Source organism: Protomyctophum bolini (genome assembly GCF_963924005.1).
Source record: "Protomyctophum bolini genome assembly, chromosome: 24".
In the NCBI taxonomy this organism is placed as follows: domain Eukaryota; kingdom Metazoa; phylum Chordata; class Actinopteri; order Myctophiformes; family Myctophidae; genus Protomyctophum; species Protomyctophum bolini.
Genome location: NC_137885.1, coordinates 542,501 through 560,978, shown reverse-complemented (window position 1 = coordinate 560,978; position 18,478 = coordinate 542,501). Strand labels below are relative to the sequence as shown.

At 43.3% G+C, this 18,478-nt stretch overlaps 2 long non-coding RNA genes across 2 annotated transcripts; both read right to left on the bottom strand.

Moving 5' to 3' along the window:
- Window positions 1–322: 322 nt before the first annotated feature.
- On the bottom strand, window positions 323–6,521 carry LOC308311352. Its single transcript, XR_013963637.1, has 4 exons — window positions 5,685–6,521; window positions 3,824–3,850; window positions 1,474–1,504; window positions 323–958 (listed from the first exon to the last, which is right to left on the bottom strand). It is a non-coding gene; the product is annotated as an uncharacterized lncRNA (long non-coding RNA).
- Window positions 6,522–13,754: 7,233 nt separating this feature from the next.
- Window positions 13,755–15,703, bottom strand: LOC308311353. Its single transcript, XR_013963638.1, has 3 exons — window positions 15,585–15,703; window positions 14,169–14,327; window positions 13,755–14,043 (listed from the first exon to the last, which is right to left on the bottom strand). It is a non-coding gene; the product is annotated as an uncharacterized lncRNA (long non-coding RNA).
- Between the last annotated feature and the right edge of the window lie 2,775 nt (window positions 15,704–18,478).

Here is an 18,478-nt window from a genome sequence, read left to right as displayed (position 1 = left end):
ACCGTTTAGTTTTGAACCAATGAAATGATGTACAATTTTAACACAAGCAATAACCTTCAAGTAGTACTGAATAGTCAGATTAGTAATTCAATATTCAGTGGATATAGGCTAAATATATTGATGAATTATGTCAAATATATATTTTTAATGTATACACTCTTTAAATATAGCAGTTACTTCAGTTGATGGGACACTGTTCAATAGAATGCACTCTGGATTAGTACAAAGTGTTCCTGTCGGAGTTGCAAATAGGTTAATTATCACAAACAGAACTCTAAACAAGCCTATCAAACTACCATATATTTTGTTTTTATTTAGTATATTTTATTATAAAGAACCTGAACAATGACCGGAGCGTGGTCTTGCTAGGAGTACAGACTACTAATGTTAAGAGTATTTAATTCTGAACAGATTGTGAAATGTGAGTGCTTTGATGATCGTGATCCAGTATCCAGTACGTAGTCCAGTCCTGGTTCAGTATGTAGAGTGCAGACACCAAGCTGATGAGTTGAGGCTGAGTTCGTATCCGGATAGTTGGCCAGTTTGTATATCAACGTATATCAGTTTGTATATCAATGTCAACATCAAGGATTGGTATATAAGGATTGGTATATCAAGGTTTGTATATCAAGGGTTGTATATCAAGGGTTGTATATCAAGAGTTGTATATCAAGGGTTGTATATCAAGAGTTGTATATCAAGGGTTGTATATCAAGAGTTGTAAATCAAGGTTTGTATATCAAGGGTTGTATAATTTATCAAGAGTTGTATCAAGGTTTGTATGAGGTATGACCAGAGCAAGTCTCAAGAGTTGCTCCCAACTCTGAGACTTCTCCGAGCGAGAGAGAGAAAGGGTAGAGACAAAAGACAGAGGCAGAGAGATAGCAGGGTTTGGGGTGTTGGGTTAAGAGGAAAAACAGGATCCACTGGAACCCAGGGTTCACTGCACAAGGTTTACCTGAAAGAAATAATATTCATAGTCACGTTTATACAAGTATATCAGTAACATAAATGCATAAGCAAGATAGTAGAAAAAACTTGTAGGTCTGCTATTTTTGAAAAACAAACTACTGACATTTTTTAGAATCTGATCTCAGGTCAGAATGGGTTAATCAGACCAGTGTGTGTCCAGTGGAAACCTCGTATGAATCTGATCTCAGGTCAGAATGGGTTAAAGGCCTATTCATAGTGTGGATTTTCGGTGGCGAGGTGACCACTGGAGCTGAAATAGCGTGGAGCGGTGGCGAGTAAAAACAGAGAGTAGGGCTGAGGTGGTGGCCGTGGTAGGCTCTTCACCGCAGCTCAGTGACGTCATGTTGTAGTTCGGTGGTCACCTAACCACTGAAAGTCCATACTAGGAATAACACCTTTGTGTGTCAAAATTGTGTGTGTGACATCACTTCTTGCACCTATATTCAACTTGAATACAAATATTGTGTAAAAACATTATCAGTGTTGATAACTAATACTTACTCAAGTGTAGCACAACAGCAACCAGCTACGTCTGCAGAATGAAAAGGAGAAAATCAGCAATTACTTAATTGTTCAAAGAATATTTTTATTTTGTTGAGATCTGGCACCAGATTCTACAATATGTCTTCCAAAACCTTATCAGTGGTTCTCAAACCATTTCATGTCAAGGAAGGACCCCGAGAATTATCTGTATTTTGCCACAGACCCCATCTGAAAATATGTTGTAGCAGGGACCCCCCCAGAAGCAAAGATTTGAGTTAAAGAAAACAAGCTACAAGCTCGTAGCGCAGCACTCAGAGCATGTAGATCTGCCATTTTTCAGGTAAAGTTTATAGTCATGGTTAAAAGCTATAGGGTGACACAGATGTATCCTCAGGTCTAATTGGGTTAATAGACCATTTACAATCATTTCCTGGTAAAGGAGTAAAGTCCAATGCACACTGCTGCATATTTATAACTAAATGGCTTACATTGTAACAGCTTGCATTCAATCAGTCTGCTCCAATTTAAACACTTCACAGTTTCAACCTATCGTTCAATTGGCCATCACTAACACATTGCTATCCTCTGCGACAAAGTGGGTAGGCAGGAATGGTGTCATCTTATGAGTATTAGTGATGACCACTTAAAGCTAGGTTGACAGTTGGTCATTTAAAGCAGTGGTTCTCAAAGTGGGGTCTGGGTTTTGGAAACCCCCAGGGTTCCTTGAGGGGGTTCCCAGCAAAAAGAGTTAATGTAGCATCTAAATCAATGCAAGCACTTCAACATACTTTGGCCATTTGAAAATAGCAAATGAGCATGCAGTTCTGTTTAAAAAGAAAAATGTGTTCCTGGCACATATTTTCATACTTTTTTTGGGGCCCTTGAAATCAAAAGACCTTATTACTTAATATCCTAAAATACTAAAACGTCAACCACATTAAATCAGTAAGGCACTGATTTCACATTTACACGGGAACCCCTTTTGGTGTTAGCACTATGTTATGCTTTAGCTATTTAAAAATAGCAGATCTACAAGCTCATAGCGCGCGCTACGAGCTTGTAGGTCTGCTATTTTTTTTTAATCGAAGAACGACTGACAGAAACATAGCTTTTTCAGAAAATTCATTTTCAAACAGACATTTTGTAGAATTTGATCTCAGGTCAGAATGGGTTAAATATGGTTTGTATTCAATCCACTGGGAGAAAAAAGTATTGCACCTGTACTACCTGCATGATGCATGTGAATCAAACCTGTAAACCTCAGTAGATTTGTGATCAGCTGGTAAATAGCATAGCTCTGTACATTTTGACATGAGGTGTTGCGGTAACACAAAATGCACCATTTATCTACACCTCATATGTCAAAACACGTTACCAACAAGAATCTGTATGATGGAATACCAAGGGTGTGCGAGACAATAGCAGCGAGGAGAATGAGACTAGCAGGACACAGACACCCAAGCTCAAAATCTTGGCCACTTGTTCACTCACAGTAGCATGGCGGCATCACCGTGAAATGAATTGGTGACCTGCTGAAATAGGTGACAATCGTGTAGACATCATATAACGTCAGTGTCCGAACATAAATCATTGCCGTTTGTTTGAGTGCGAGTGTGTTGAGTGTGAGTGAACAAGTGGCTGAGATTTTGGGCATTGGGATTTGGCATTAGAGCTGTCAGCCAGCATGTTAGTATAAGGATGTCCCACATTAACTTATGTGGACATACTCAAGAACAAGGCAGGAGCACAAAGCACCAATGAGCTGGCCAGATCTATGGAGAACCAGGATGACTGGTCTGGGACGACCTAGAGGTGTTGTGAGCTGAAAATCAGACCTGCAAGCTCACATTCTGGCCATAGCTTAGTGAGTAGAGGCCACCGGGTAAATTGAACGTCAACCGTTCACATCCCACATTGTGAGCTTGTAGATTTAATTTCAGTGATTGACGATGCATACATCTGGGTTAAATCGTGAGGATTGTACAGTCCAATACAGTTTAGCGTTCAGTGATTCTCAACCTTTTTAACTTCATGGAACCCCCAGTTTGATATGCATTATGCCACAGAGCCCCATTTGATCCAAATTTATCTATATCTCTGGGATCCCAATCTTCACTGTAAAATGCTGTGTCAATGTATCGCCCTGTGTGAAGTGTGGAAGAGAATGCAAATCCCATATAGGTCTATTCACCCACACCCGACACTTCACCAGAAGCAGAAAACCATAGACAAAAGGTAGACGCATCTTCCGGCTCTGAATCTCGAGGGAGGCGATATTGGTAAGCTTTCCCCGAGATTCCAGTGATGTTTGGTAGGCCATTCATGGCCATTTATCTGCAAACATTAAGCTGATACATTTAATACTTACTCAGAAGGTAGGGTGGTGTCGTTTGATCTGCAGATTGAAGGAGATAGAAGAAATTGATCAGTTTGTAGTTGCTATACATGCAGAATTTGTATTTGTTCATTTCCATTCTTTTCTTTTTTAACCCATTGTGGGCGGGAACTTTTGGTGTTGGCATTATGTTATGCTTTAGCTATTGAAAAATAGCAGATCTACAAGCTCATAGTGTGCCACCGAGTGGCGCGCTACAAGCTTGTAGGTAGGTCTGCTATTTTTTTTAAACCGAAGAACCACTGACATAGAAACAGCTTTTTCAGAAAACTGTCAAGATGTGGAAGACATTTATAGAATCTGATCTCAGGTCAAAATGGTTTAATAAGAATTTGAAGGTCTTCAAAAACCATAGGTTAGGTTCAGCAACATTTTCTGTTCATTACCTGCATGATCAATGCATAGAACTCTCAGTAATATACCTCAGTAATTGTTTTGTGGCATCAGCTGGTAAACAGCACAGCTCTGTACAATTTAACTGATATTTCAGCATATGAGGTGTTGCATGCCGAATAAGGCTTATCTACAAGCACAGTGTGTTGCAAGCTTGTAGATCTGCTATTTTTTTTTTTTTTAAGTAAATTTTATTCAAAGAGTATGACATGTAATTTTCACAGACAGAGAATATGACTCTTCGTTTTTTTACATTTTCTCCCACAACTCCTTTCCCAGTCGTCCCCACCCACCCACCATCTTTCCCCACGAGGCCAGACATACTGTACAAACAACATATAAACACAGGTATAAAACCAATAGGTTGAGTACAAAACAATACACACTACATACAGTATATACACAGGTATAAAACCAATAGGTAGACAAGATACTAAAATACAAAGAAAGGGATCATATGGTTATGATTAATAAACAACTTCAATGGGGGGTAAAATTAAGGGTAATAATAAAGATCTGCTATTTTTGTCATACAATACTAATAAGGGACAGCAGAGGGGCACAGCGTTCTACATGGAGGGAGGAATAATGTGATCACATTCTTGCTGCAGTCAAGTGAGTGGACTCCAGCAAATCCCAGTAACTAATAGTAATAGCCACCATGGACGGGCAACAGCTTCATGTCCATGTCTCACAGCACACGCATGCTAAAATGACTCCACATTTTAACTCACTATTTCTCATTGAAAACAATGCTGAGCCTGAAACTGAACTCAACCGGATTGAACCATTTCCATGTCTGTTATGCAAAACATCCACTAGATGGCTCTGTGGCTTCACACACCATGATATACAAGTCAGACAGCTAAATCACTCTATGTGGGCTCTGTTTTGCCAGAGTTTCAACGGTGAAATTGTTTTTTGGGAGATGCTCACCTTACTTTGTTATACCAATATGTCTGATAAAAAATAAAAAATAAAGGCTGAAATCTTAAATGACAGAATCTGAAACAAATCATTCATTTTATCTGCATGATGGATAAATAGAACTCTTATACCACCGTAATTGTTTTGTGCCATCAGCTGGCAAACGGCAGTTCTGTACACCGGGTGGTACACAGGACCAGTGATTTCCAACATTTTTTGCTTTGAGGAACCCCCAGTTTGATATGCATTTACGCCACATAATGCCCAATTTGATACAATTACTTTAAGCAAATAATCAGTTATTTGTTTTCAATATTAAGTAAAAAAAACAAGCTCACAACTTGCCATCATGCAAGCTTGTAGATCGGCTATTTTTGAATGGCCAGAGTATAAAAGACTTTAGTAATAATAATGTATATCGGCAAAGTAAAATTGTTAATTACCTTCATGGTGTCATGTTTTTGTTCATTAAATGAATGATTGTTTCAGTTTATAAGAATACACATGTTCTTACTTGTAAAATGAGTAGTCACCAGGAGTGACGGAGGGTCGCCGGGAGGGAGGTGGGGGAGTGGGAGGAGATAGAGGAGAAAATAGGTTAAGATAGGAATAGGTTAAGATACTCAGTTCTCAAAACCATTAGCCATAACATTGTTTACATCATACAAGAGATCTAATATCTCTAAATATTATGATGAATTGAACATGGTGGAGCATTACAAGTGTAATGCTTTATGGTATATTCCACAGTTAATACTTTTATATTGAGTTGTGCTTGAAATGTACTGTAATTTTGCAAACTGTTAATAATACTGATTAACGGTGTAATAAATTCATAGAACTGACTACTAACAATGTAAACATTACAACAATTAAACTCAAACGGACACACAGCACCGGCACGCTCTAAATGCAACATGCATGATTTAACGATAGCTTGATTGTTACTTCGCAAATTATAGCTCAAACTATGATAGCCTAGTTGGCTAGCTCAATATAGAGTTGTGAGTCTGACATTACAACAATTTCACTGTTCCGCCCCGATTTAGAATGACTGAACGTCATAACAGTAACAGTTTTATTTGCTTTATCTTTTAAACAAACTGCCTACGTGAGTACGTGTGTTGCCGCTCGAGCCTCGTTGCACGCTATCCTTAGCCATTAGCTTATTGTTAGTACATAAGTTAGCCTGGCCAACATAGCCTGATAGCATGACTAAAACGTAAATAAACGAACACATAAAGACACATACTGGTGCCGGGTGCTGAGTAATAAACTGGGTTAAACGCAATTTGTCCATTTAGGTATTACATTGTACTACTCCATCTATTTAAAGTGACCATAGCGATTAGCGACCATTTACCTTGAGTTCACAAGAGGAAGTGATGTAATCCGCGGTGTCGCAGATACGGGCATCCGCCCAAAACGCCGTGCCTTTCATACATTGTCAAGATAAAATAAATAAATGGACAGTTGAACGTTATCTGGATTCAATATATATAATTACATTTGTTTTATGAAGACAGAAAAGTACTCACGTTTTGTAAATAATCCAAAATGAAGTTAATGACTTCAAAATATACTAAAAGCACAAGTGTTGGTATCAAACTAGAAAGAAAGTACTCTTTGTGCAGAATGTGTAATAATTACACATTCTGCATCGAGTACAATAATATGTACTATAGAATATATTTTAAATAGCAGATTGATTTATTAACAGTTTGCAGAATTACTGTACATATCTGTCTATTCACTGTATATATATTTTTTTCCCTTTTCGCTTCCTATATTTTAACTACATAGAAGTGTATTTGTTTGTCTCTAAATGTTTTGATGAATTGAACAATGTGGACCCTGTTGTAAACAAGTGTGAGGCTTAATTGGTCGTCCACTCACAGTTAACAGTCTTTGTATTGAGTTTGTGCTTGAAATGTACTGTAATTCTGCAAACTGTTAATAAAGATTTCAATCAATCAATATCAATACAAAAACTGTTAGCTGTGAGTGGACGACACCTTAAGCATTACTTGTTTACAAGAGGGCCCACCATTTTCAATTCATCAAAACAAGGGACGTACGAATATACATAGGCCTATAAGCTAGTCTATTTTCAAATGACCAAAATGTATAGTCTACTGCTGAAGCGGTTAATGTTTTGTAATATATATATATACATATACAAGTACGAACATGTTTGTACCAAAAGCTTTACACCAAATATATATATTTTTTAAAATCCTACAAACTAACTATAGTAGCCTAAATAAAGCTGTCAAAGAAATGTTGTTGGGTAAAAATACAATATTTGGATCTGAGACTGTAGTGGAGTTAAGTAGCCTCCTTAAGTGAAGTACAAATACCTCAAAATTAAGCAGCCTACAGTACTTACGTAAATGTACAGATTCACTGCACCATTCTGCCATTATTGAAAATCTGTTTTCAATTTTCTCGCACATGCACGCATCAAAAACAATAGCCTACCAATTAAGATCAGCCCGAGTAATATTCTTATTAAGTGACACGTGACCATTGATTTGATTTGAGAATATAAATTCAGTGGTAACGCTCTTGTATTTAAGTACATTTATCTATTACAGATTGTACATTACCTGTTAAACCGTGAGGCATTGATAGACTATAACGTGTACATAAACTTCAGATTAACAGTTCAAATTACATAGCATTCCGAATATTGATGCATTGCTGCCTCCTGCTGGACATTTTATCCACAAGCAGCGCTAGTACTTGACAACGGTTTTAACCAAGTGCATATTGAACATCAAATTTTGAAGTCTATCAAATGAATTGCAGATTCATAATTTGATGATTTGCCATTTCGCTCTAGCTTGTGGAGCTGACAACTAATTTCACCCACTTCTTTACATTTGTAAACCTGATATGCTTCCATTTAAGATCATAATTATGTGATCTAACACCATTTTGTTTTCAAGTGACAAATCTGCACAGCATGCTGAACATACAAATATTTCTAGTCCCTCTTATCAGGGTTTCACTGCAACACCATTTTTTACTTATTTGAATAGCCTTCAATGTCTTTGATCCAGCGAAATGGCTCAGGTGATACATTCAGTCTAGGGGCACTACCACATACATATTGATAAAAAATATACACACAAAAGTTGGTCACTATCAAAGTGAGTGAGACAACCACAGTGGATAGCTGGCTAACACCTGCTCCAATATAAACCATACAAATATGCAGTATGAATAAAATAAACATACAACACATTCTCATTTCTGTCACATAGGCCTACATGGAATCTGTGTGCAAACATGTAGTGGAAAAAATAACAGATCAGTTTTATAATTAGTACTTGTCTTTCAATGTTCACTTTCAACTCTGTGAAATAGTTAGTATACTGAGAATATATAGTTAAACTGTCCCTTTACGATCTTTGTTGGGTACATGATTAGGGCCGATTCATACTCCTATTTTAGAGCCGAATAAAAGTCAGTTCGGCGCTGTAGAGCCTACAATGTGACGTCATTTGAGGTTCGGGTACCGTCCTAAAGTCAGCTCTTCTGTGCTAATGAACATTTCTGACGAGCCGAAATCATTTCGGCACTACAGCTCTGAAACAGCAGTAAAATAGGAGTATGAATCAGCCCTTAGTTTATACTTTTAAGGGGGCGCATTATGCTGTGGCACAAAGTTATCCTGTCACCATGGCAGATGAGCAAGTGGGAAAAACCCTACAGAACACAAATTATACAACCATCAAGGACTGTCAAAACAATAATGTTTTTGTGTAATTATATTGCCTAGATTTGAATATCCTATATAAAATACATGTTCTCTATCGTGTTCGAGACTGGCTCTCCACTACATATTATTCAATATGTACGGGAACTGACCCCACGGGGCAGTGTACATGGATATCTCTTTAAGACACATCCTCTATGGTGGCCCTGCCCAGGTGCCAATCAGCGGGCTATTTAAGCCCCATCTGTGCAGAGCCACTTCGATCTTTTGATTTCCACGAGAGCAGACGTTACGTAGGCTATCTCAGCAGTTTGGAAACGCATCAATAAAAAAACTATATTAGAACAGCTGCGTGGCACAGTCCACTTACCTAGGTAAGAAGAGAGCCGGTCGTCGCGACTCCTCTCAGGGCGCCGCGTAGCTCCATCAAAAAAACAGCAACAGCAACAAGCTGCAGGCCTAATCCGCTAGACAGTGGAGGAAGCCTCAGCTTGTCCGTGCGTCCGCTCCCTGGTGAAACCCGACCACGTTGGGGGAAACCTTGAGACGGCGTTCGGTCCGTGCGTCCGTTCCCTAGTGAAACCCGACCACGTTGGGGGAAACTAGGAGACGGCGTTCGGTGTGGACAAAGCCAAGTGCGAAGCCGACCACGTTGGCGGAGCCTTGGTTCCCTGGCTGCAGAAGCGGTGAGACCTCCGGGTCTATCATCGCGGCTGTACACCGCGGCGGCGGCCGGCGGGGTAGAACCCAGAGGAGCTGACCCAGTCGGCGTACTCTGAGGCCATCTACGGTCGTTGTTCGTTGCACCGCGGTCCGGCCGGACCACACGGCAGAGGGGAAACAATAACAAACTCCCATCGGCAGAAGCGCTGGGAGACCCAGAGCGGAACCGACCTCGTCGGCAAACCTCCCGGTTGACCATCGCGGCTGTATAGTAGACAGTGTATACGGCCAGTTCACACGGCAGAGAGGAAAAAACAATAACAAACTCCCGACTTCCGCGTTGACGTCATCACGTCGGCGTTGGGAGGGGGCTCGAGTGAACACACTCTGTCACCCTCACTCGTCGTGTAGGCTGGTTGCCAGGTTGTCTATGATATAAGCGGGTTTATACACACTTATAGATATATAGGCAGATAGTATACTGTGATACATATCTATATACCCATCTACTAAACTGAATAGCTATACATTCATGTATTTATATATATATATATATATAGATAAATTAAATATATATAAATTAAATATATGCAGTTATAATACATGTCTATATACTTAAGTTGTCTGAATAATCAAATAAGTAGATAGATAGATATCTATATATGTATATGAACAATTTGAACATATATATATATATATATATATAAATTATAACACATAGCTATACATATTGAGGTACATAGGGGAAACAGAAACATGGCCACTTCAGTGCACACCTGTTCGGTGTGTGCGGTGAAAATGCCCATGGAGGACGGCCATGACAGGTGCATGTGGTGCTTGGGTCTGAACCATGCACACATGGCCAGGTTGGACCCGGCATCCTGTATAAACTGTTTCATCCTGCCGGCTAGAGTGAGGGAGGCCAGGGCTCGATCATTCTCTCTGGCACCGGTAGAGGATATTTTAGCCCAGCATCAGGCCAAGCGGCTGAAGACTGCCGTCGGGGGCGACCAGCGGCGGAGGCAACCGCCTACAGCCACAGCTTCGTCAGCCCCACCAGCTCCGCTAGCTCCGCCAACCCCAGAGCGTCCGACAGCCATGGTGGTGGCTCCTCCGGCTCTACGGCGCCTTATAACCAGGAAGAGGCGCCCCTTTCGCACTCCTGACGGTGGGGGGGGCTCAGCCCCCTCTTGCCGCCCCCTGGAGCAGACATTGTTCTGGGGGACAATTGGGGCGGACCCCTGGGTGATTTCCACCATGACCCAGGGGTATCGACTGCAGTTCCTGCGTTCGCCCCCACGGACACGGTCTGTTACTGTTACAGTGGTGGCGGACGTGAAACACAGGAAGGCTTTGGCAGCAGAGATCACCACTCTCCTGGTGAAGAGGGCCATCAGAGTGGTGCCGCAGGCCACCCAGCAGGCGGGTTTCTACTCCCGGTACTTCCTCATCCCCAAAAAGGATGGGAGGCTGAGACCAATTTTGGATCTGCGGGGGCTCAACAAGTATTTGAGACCCCTGCGCTGCAGGATGCTGACGGTGCCGAGGGTCCGACAGGCCATCCTACCAGGAGATTGGTTTGCATCAATCGACCTGGAGGATGCATATTTCCAGATTCCGATATGGGAGGGACACAAGCGGTATCTCAGGTTCGCCTTCGACGGCAGGATCTTCGAGTTCTGTGTCCTACCGTTCGGAATTTCACTAGCCCCCCGCACGTTTACGAGGTGCATGGACGCAGTCCTGGGACCTCTGCGGGAAGAGGGCCTTCGCATCCTGAACTATTTGGCCGACTGGCTGGTGTGTGCCCGCTCAGAGGGGCAGTGCCACGACAACGTGGCTCGGCTCCTGCAGCATCTGGGTCACCTGGGCCTTCGCCTCAACGAGAAGAAGAGCAAGCTCCAGCCGTCACAGTCCATGGAGTTCCTGGGCATGTGTGTGGATGCCAGGGCGGGGACTTTGTCCCTCACTCCGGTGAGACAGGCCGCCATCAGGGACTGCTTGTCCCAGTTTCGGCTGGGGGCCAGGGTGACCTGGAGACTATGTCTTCGCCTGTTGGGGCTTATGGCGGCCACAGTACACATCGTGCCCCTGGCACTCCTGAATATGCGGCCAGTACAACGTTGTCTGCTCAGTCTGGGCCTTTGCCCTCAGAGAGACCTGCAGGCCATAGTACTGGTGACACGCAGGCTGCGAGTGGCCCTCCGTTGGTGGGAACAGCCGGCCACTCTGACGAAGGGCAATGCGCTGGGTCCGGTACTGCGTCGTCAGTTGGTTTCCTCCGACGCCTCGCTGACAGGCTGGGGAGCAGTCCACAACGGCAACGGCGTCAGTGGTCGGTGGCAGGCGCCTTGGTCGTCCCAGCACATCAACCTCCTGGAATTGCGGGCAATCTATCTAGCGCTTCGCCGCTTCCAGACAGAATTAAGGGGCCGCCATGTCCTGGTGAGAACGGACAGCACAGCAGCGGCGGCTTATGTCAACAGGCAGGGCGGCTTGGGCTCCCCTCGCCTCTGCAGTCTAGCCCGGACGATATGGGAATGGGCACACCCGCGGCTCAGGTCCCTGAGGGCGATGTATGTGCCGGGCCAGGAGAATGTGGCTGCAGATCAGCTCTCCCGAGAGGGACCCCCCCGTGGGGAATGGAGACTACAGCCGCAGGTGGTGCACGAGATCTGGAATCAATTCGGCACCGCCGTGGTCGACCTTTTCGCCTCCAGGGAGTCGACGCATTGTCCCCTCTTCTTTTCCGTGGCGAGGGACGACCCTCCCCTGGGCACAGACGCGATGGCACATCAGTGGCCGAAAGGTCTCCTTTACGCCTTCCCTCCCTTCGTCCTCCTACATCCGCTCCTCCAGAGGGTTCAGGCGGAGGAGGTGAGCCTCATCCTGGTGGCCCCCAATTGGCCCCACATGTTCTGGTTTTCAGCAATTGCTCCCCTCCTTCAAGGCCGGCCCTGGGAGCTCCCGGTGCGTCGGGACCTCCTGTCTCAAGCCCACGGGTCGCATTTTCATCCCTTTCCCCAGGGACTCAAGCTCTGGGCCTGGCCCCTGAGAGGGCCGAGTTCCTAGCCATGGGGTTGCCTCCACCGGTAGTTGGGACTCTGCAGGAAGCCCGGGCTCCATCTACAAGAAGGGCGTACGCTTTGTGGCGAGGCGTGACCTTGTCCGAGATTTGCACAACAGCATCTTGGTCGACGCCCCCCACATTCACAAGGTTCTACTGCGTGAACGTGGCAGCCAGCACCCAGTTCACAGGGCATGCACTGGGCTCCAGGCAGTAGCTTTGGACTGGCCTTAGCGTCGATGAGTTGGTTGACGGGCCTCAGTGTCTGTCAAGGCCAGCTGGGCCTAGGTTGCGTCTTGCACCTAGGTCACGAGTTTGTTGACTGGCCGCAGCGTCTGGCTGGGCCAGCTGGGCCTAGGTGGCGGCTCGCACCTAGGCCACGAGTTTGTTGACTGGCCTCAGTGTCTGGGGGCCAGCTGGGCCTAGGTGGCGGCTCGCACCTAGGCCACGAGGTTGTTGACTGGCCTCAGTGTCTGGGGGCCAGCTGGGCTTAGGTTGCGTCTTGCACCTAGGCCACGAGTTTTATTGACTGGCCACAGCGTCGGGCTGGGCCAGCTGGGCCTAGGTTGCGTCTTGCACTTAGGCCACGAGCATCATATTCTTATCCAAGGGTTTTGGAGCACATTGGTGAGCTGGCGCCAGGGATGGCTACGGCCTGGGCACTCACCACTTATAGGCTCTGATTGAATTCAGGGTAAACTGCTTCGGGCTGCCGCGGGGGCAGCTGGTCTGCTTATTTCCTCGCGGTGTGTCTTAGAGAGTTCCCGTACATATTGAATAATATGTAGTGGAGAGCCAGTCTCGAACACGATAGAGAACGGAGGGTTACACTCTCTGTAACCCAGGTTCTCTGAGTGGAGAGACTGGCTCTCCACAAAAGAGCCGCTCCGAAATTCGTGTCAATCAAGTTAATCGAAGTGGCTCTGCACAGATGGGGCTTAAATAGCCCGCTGATTGGCACCTGGGCAGGGCCACCATAGAGGATGTGTCTTAAAGAGATATCCATGTACACTGCCCCGTGGGGTCAGTTCCCGTACATATTGAATAATATGTAGTGGAGAGCCAGTCTCTCCACTCAGAGAACCTGGGTTACAGAGAGTGTAACCCTCCGTTCTCTAGGCTTACTCATCTGAACCCTAATCACAAATATCATGTTTGTACACCAGTGAAAGAGATGACCCTGTGAGTATGTATACATGTCGGACAGAAACCCTGTAAAGATCAAAAGATGTGACACAATTTCAGCTTGAAGATGAGGTATTTTTTCACCATCTTCATGGAATGTAAACTCTTCTTCAGCTCTTGCAACAGCTCCTCTTTTACACTTCTCCTTCACCCGTTTACATTTCTCTCCATCTCAGCCTGGGCTCCTGTCACTGCCTTGCTCACCGCCTGCCTCTTCTCCATCTCTGAACGCAGCTGTGGCAGACAGAGACAAACACATTTGTATTTACTCTACATGTGTTGTGAGGACAAGATATTAGGATGGCATTGAAAATAAAGCTGGCGTTGGCTATTGAGAAAAAGCAGATATACAAGCTCACAGCGTGTTACTCTGTGCCACGCTGCAAGCGTGTACATCTGCTATTTTTGAACATTTTGGTCTGCGTCGAGACGACAGCTTCTCAGGCTGCTGTATTGGGGCATGAGGAGACGGGGCTCTCCTGGCTGAGGATCACTGCTTCCATCTCAGGCCCTGGATCCTTGGTGTGATGGAAACACAAGAGAAATTTAGTGGAAATTTGCTCCATGTATGTGCGCATGTCAACATACGTAGTTTCCACATTAACACAATCGGCACTGGGATTTCTTTCAAAATAGAAGCTAGGGGTGCCGGGAAGATATGGCCGCTTTTACTCTGTAAGCACCCCCCACCCCATTCCAGACATATTTTTGCTTGCTTACCTCACTAAGATTACGATAAAGTCGCTGATGATCACTCGCTTCATGTTTTCATTTTCAACGTGAGGCATGTTGAATTCAGAAATTAAGAGTTTTTTCTTTGTGAGAGGTAAACATTATCTATTGATTGATTGATACTTTATTAACAGCCTTTTGGCCACCCATAGGCTTGTTTCCATTGTGGTCTTCTGTATAATATCGGAATCGGTCAGAATCTGTATCTGCAGATATATAATCAGATGGGATATCGGTCATAATTTCATAATGTGCACACCTAGAAATTAATTTAATGGAAGATAATCAAGCATTGTGCACATGTGTTAATTAGAATAGATGTTCTATACTTAGTCTATATTTGTATGTGATGTGTAAGTATAGCAAAACTGTGTACATTATACCCACACAAATACATTTCTAAACTCAGTTATATTTACGCTAGTGTTTGGCATTATACACTAGTCACTAGTATGTCTATTAGCAAGTGTATATCGGAGAACATAATGATCATGATGTTCATGTAATGTATCGTTTACTGTGATGGCTACAACATAACTGTATGATAAATTAATGCTAATAATACTACCAATATTATAGATTCATAGCTCACCATATGGTCACGAATGTTTCAATTGTGCTCGGGCAGGTATTAGCAAACGTGAGCACTTTATATTTGAACTATGAACGTTTATGCAGACTTTGTCATTCAAGTTCCACCATGACAGATAAACCAACCACAGCTAATATAGCTTACTGAATGAGATGCGGATGAGAAACGTAACATAACATCAGATTATAACTAAGGATCCGTGGTAATGATTCATGATCCAATAAGCTACTTTATCACATAAACACGTGCATTTAGATTTTACCAATTGACATAGATTGTATCGTATTTATAGTTGAAACGTTAACCTGGCGTTAGCTAGCCAGCATTAGCATTAGCGCTAGTGTGACTTTAGTCTAACACAACTACATAAATCAACATTTGACGAGAGCTACGGACCACGTTAAATCATTGTATTTACCCATAATGTCACACATCTATTGATTATTCTTACCATAAGCTTGTCAAGGATTTCATCCAACACCCACATGCAGTTGACCCATTACCACGGGTGTCCAACTCTTAGAGGTCCAACTGTCCAATATTAGTTGTTGTGCATAGCTCAGGCATAGCTATGGCAAATCAGTATCACTATTCACTTCCGGTTCAAGGTTAAAATAATTCTATAGGAAGGTTACCTATTTTCATTGATGCATATATCAAAGTATTACAACTATTTTAACCTGAAATACAGAATAGCAGAAATCTAAATCTAAATAATAAAGGTTTACATTGAGCATCAACTTTCTAACCGTTTATATGACTTTTTTTTTGCATAGTACTGTATATTTGTATATATTTGTCATTAAATGTCCCATGAACTGAATAGGAAGGACTCCAATATATAACCAATTAAGCCATAGCCCTTTCGTGGGTTTTAAATCCTCTTAGCAGACCTTGTATTGAACTCTATTTAGTGTACTTTTTTCGGCCAACTGGTAATGAAGTTATAATAAAGTAGGCATATTCAATAAATCAAGCAATGACATTCATTGTCTGTATTATGTTATTAAAACAGTGAAAGAGTTGGTCTTTCCCCCCTGAAACAATGTGTGAGTCTTGGTTGGGATAAAGAAAGCAAGTATTATTTAAGTAGTATTAAATTTATTTCGTGAACAAGAAATAATGAATGGATGAATGAATGGGGAAAAAAATTAATTTCTGAACATACAATAGGCCTAATAATAAAATAATAATAATAAAACAATAAAAAGCAAATCTTTTGCACGTAGCCTATGACCCCGTGCGGGGGAGAGGGTAGGCCTACGGTGCCCCAAAATAGGAGAGGAAAACACTGTCTTAATGCTCCTAGACGACAACAGCGTCGTCAACATTTCCCTGGCCAAAAAAAAAAGAAAAAAAAAAATTTGTTTTGAAAACAAGGAAGCTGCTCCTGGTCCTCTTCCTCCTCCTCGACCAGGGCGATGTTGACGTTCCCTTGGTCAAACTTGAACGTAGCCCTTCGGGGGAATTCCACTTCAGGGGGGAAAATGTCTCGAAATTTGGCCAGGGAAATGTTGACGACACTGTTGTCGTCTAGGAGCAGCTCCATCCCCTCGTCGATCTCCATCACTCCGAGGACCACCCCTTCCCTGCACTCCACCGCATTCTGTAGAAATCAAACAAATTTGTTTTCAGTCATTATATCCTATGCATATAGGACCTTTCACTGTGTCTATCCCAATGTTGGAGCTGCAATGATAGATCGAGGGATTATCGAGCGGGGGAAATGCAATATATATATATTGGTTTGGTTAGCTCTTTTTTTGTGTTTGGGTTGAAATGTTTCACAGCCTGTAGTGTACATACGATAGATAGGCTATTATTATGTTCAAATCTAGACAATATAATAACACTAACATCATACTGTTACAAACATTATTATTCTAAATGACAATATAGTAGCCTATTACCTCAATGTTGGTGAAATTGGTTGTCTGGAACGACGTTCCAGCGGCAGAGGCTTTCATTCTCATGGCCGTCAACCGGACCATGTTTCCCATTTCGAGGCATGGTGACAATATTGCCTCCCGCCACAGGACCACCGTCCCCTCGTGTCCTTTCTGCAATGAAAGAATCACATAGCCATGGGCTTAAAGTATAGGCCTACGAGTATTTATATACGGATATTAACTATTTCACGAAGTTGAAAGTTAACACTGTCACTGAAAGACAATTAAGTAAAACTTACCTCCGTTATTTTTATGGTCTGGACCGGGCAGGGCGCTCCCTTCTCCCCGGCAAACCTGCGGACTGCTTCCATCTGTATATGTGACAGAAATGAGGAGACATACCGTCACATACGCATAGCAAAAAATTTAAATGATATCCATATTCATTCATTTGTTGCATGCGTGCTTATATAGGCCTACTGTATATTTTTACGGTGTATAAAATTGGAACATATTATGTTAAGGCTACTTTTACGGGTAGCCTAGTATATACCGTTCAACATTCCAAATATTAAATATAATAATAATAATAATGATAATAATATAATGGTCGACTTACAGCTGTAATGTGGCCCGTAATTGTCACCAGGCCTGGCAGGATTTGGTTGGCTGCATCTGCCAGGGAAACAGCCTGGCACGGGGGGTCCAGGAGCGCCGCGCACTGTGCCTCCATCTCTGGGCTGATGTTGAGGTCCCTGGTTAAATAAAAGCCCGTGTCCCTGGCACACTGCAGGCTGCCCACCCCACCATACTGCGTTATTCTATAGTTTCGGAGAATATAGGTCTTCCCCGCCTTCACCTTTGGGGCTTGCTGCTCGAAAAGTAGCATTTTCGAGCAGCAAGCCCCATCGGTGAAGGCGGCATACGAATTATTGGCGACCTTAGCGGCCTTCACCCCCTCGTCAGCTGTGAAGTCCCACTGCAGGACTTTTTTAGTCTCTTTGACGCTGGCCGCCTTCAGCGTTAGAGTCGGGTGCCGCGCATAAGGATCTGAATTCGGCCTCGCCTGCAGTGCTGCCCTCAATGCCATGTTATTTTTGGTGGTCGAGTCGATGTTGTCGTTGTCTTTGTCAGAGTAGAGTGTCAGGCAAGCAAGCAGAATGGCAAACCATGGCCTTTTTAAAGTAGCTAGCAGGTGCACTGAAAGAGGTGCCGAACCAAACAATCGATGAGTTCAGGTAAACAATCTCGGGTTCAGCAGGTGCACACGTTCACAGAACAACAACAATGTTATAAACAAAGTTGAAGCTTAACTTTTGTTAACCCTTGAGAGGTTCATCTTGATAATTTCTACCGCTATAGCCTATAGGTTTTTACACCCACAACTCTGGGGTCAGCGAAATGTCTGGTTTCCAGTCCAACGAAGGCCTTTGAAACAAACATGAAAGAGAGGCCT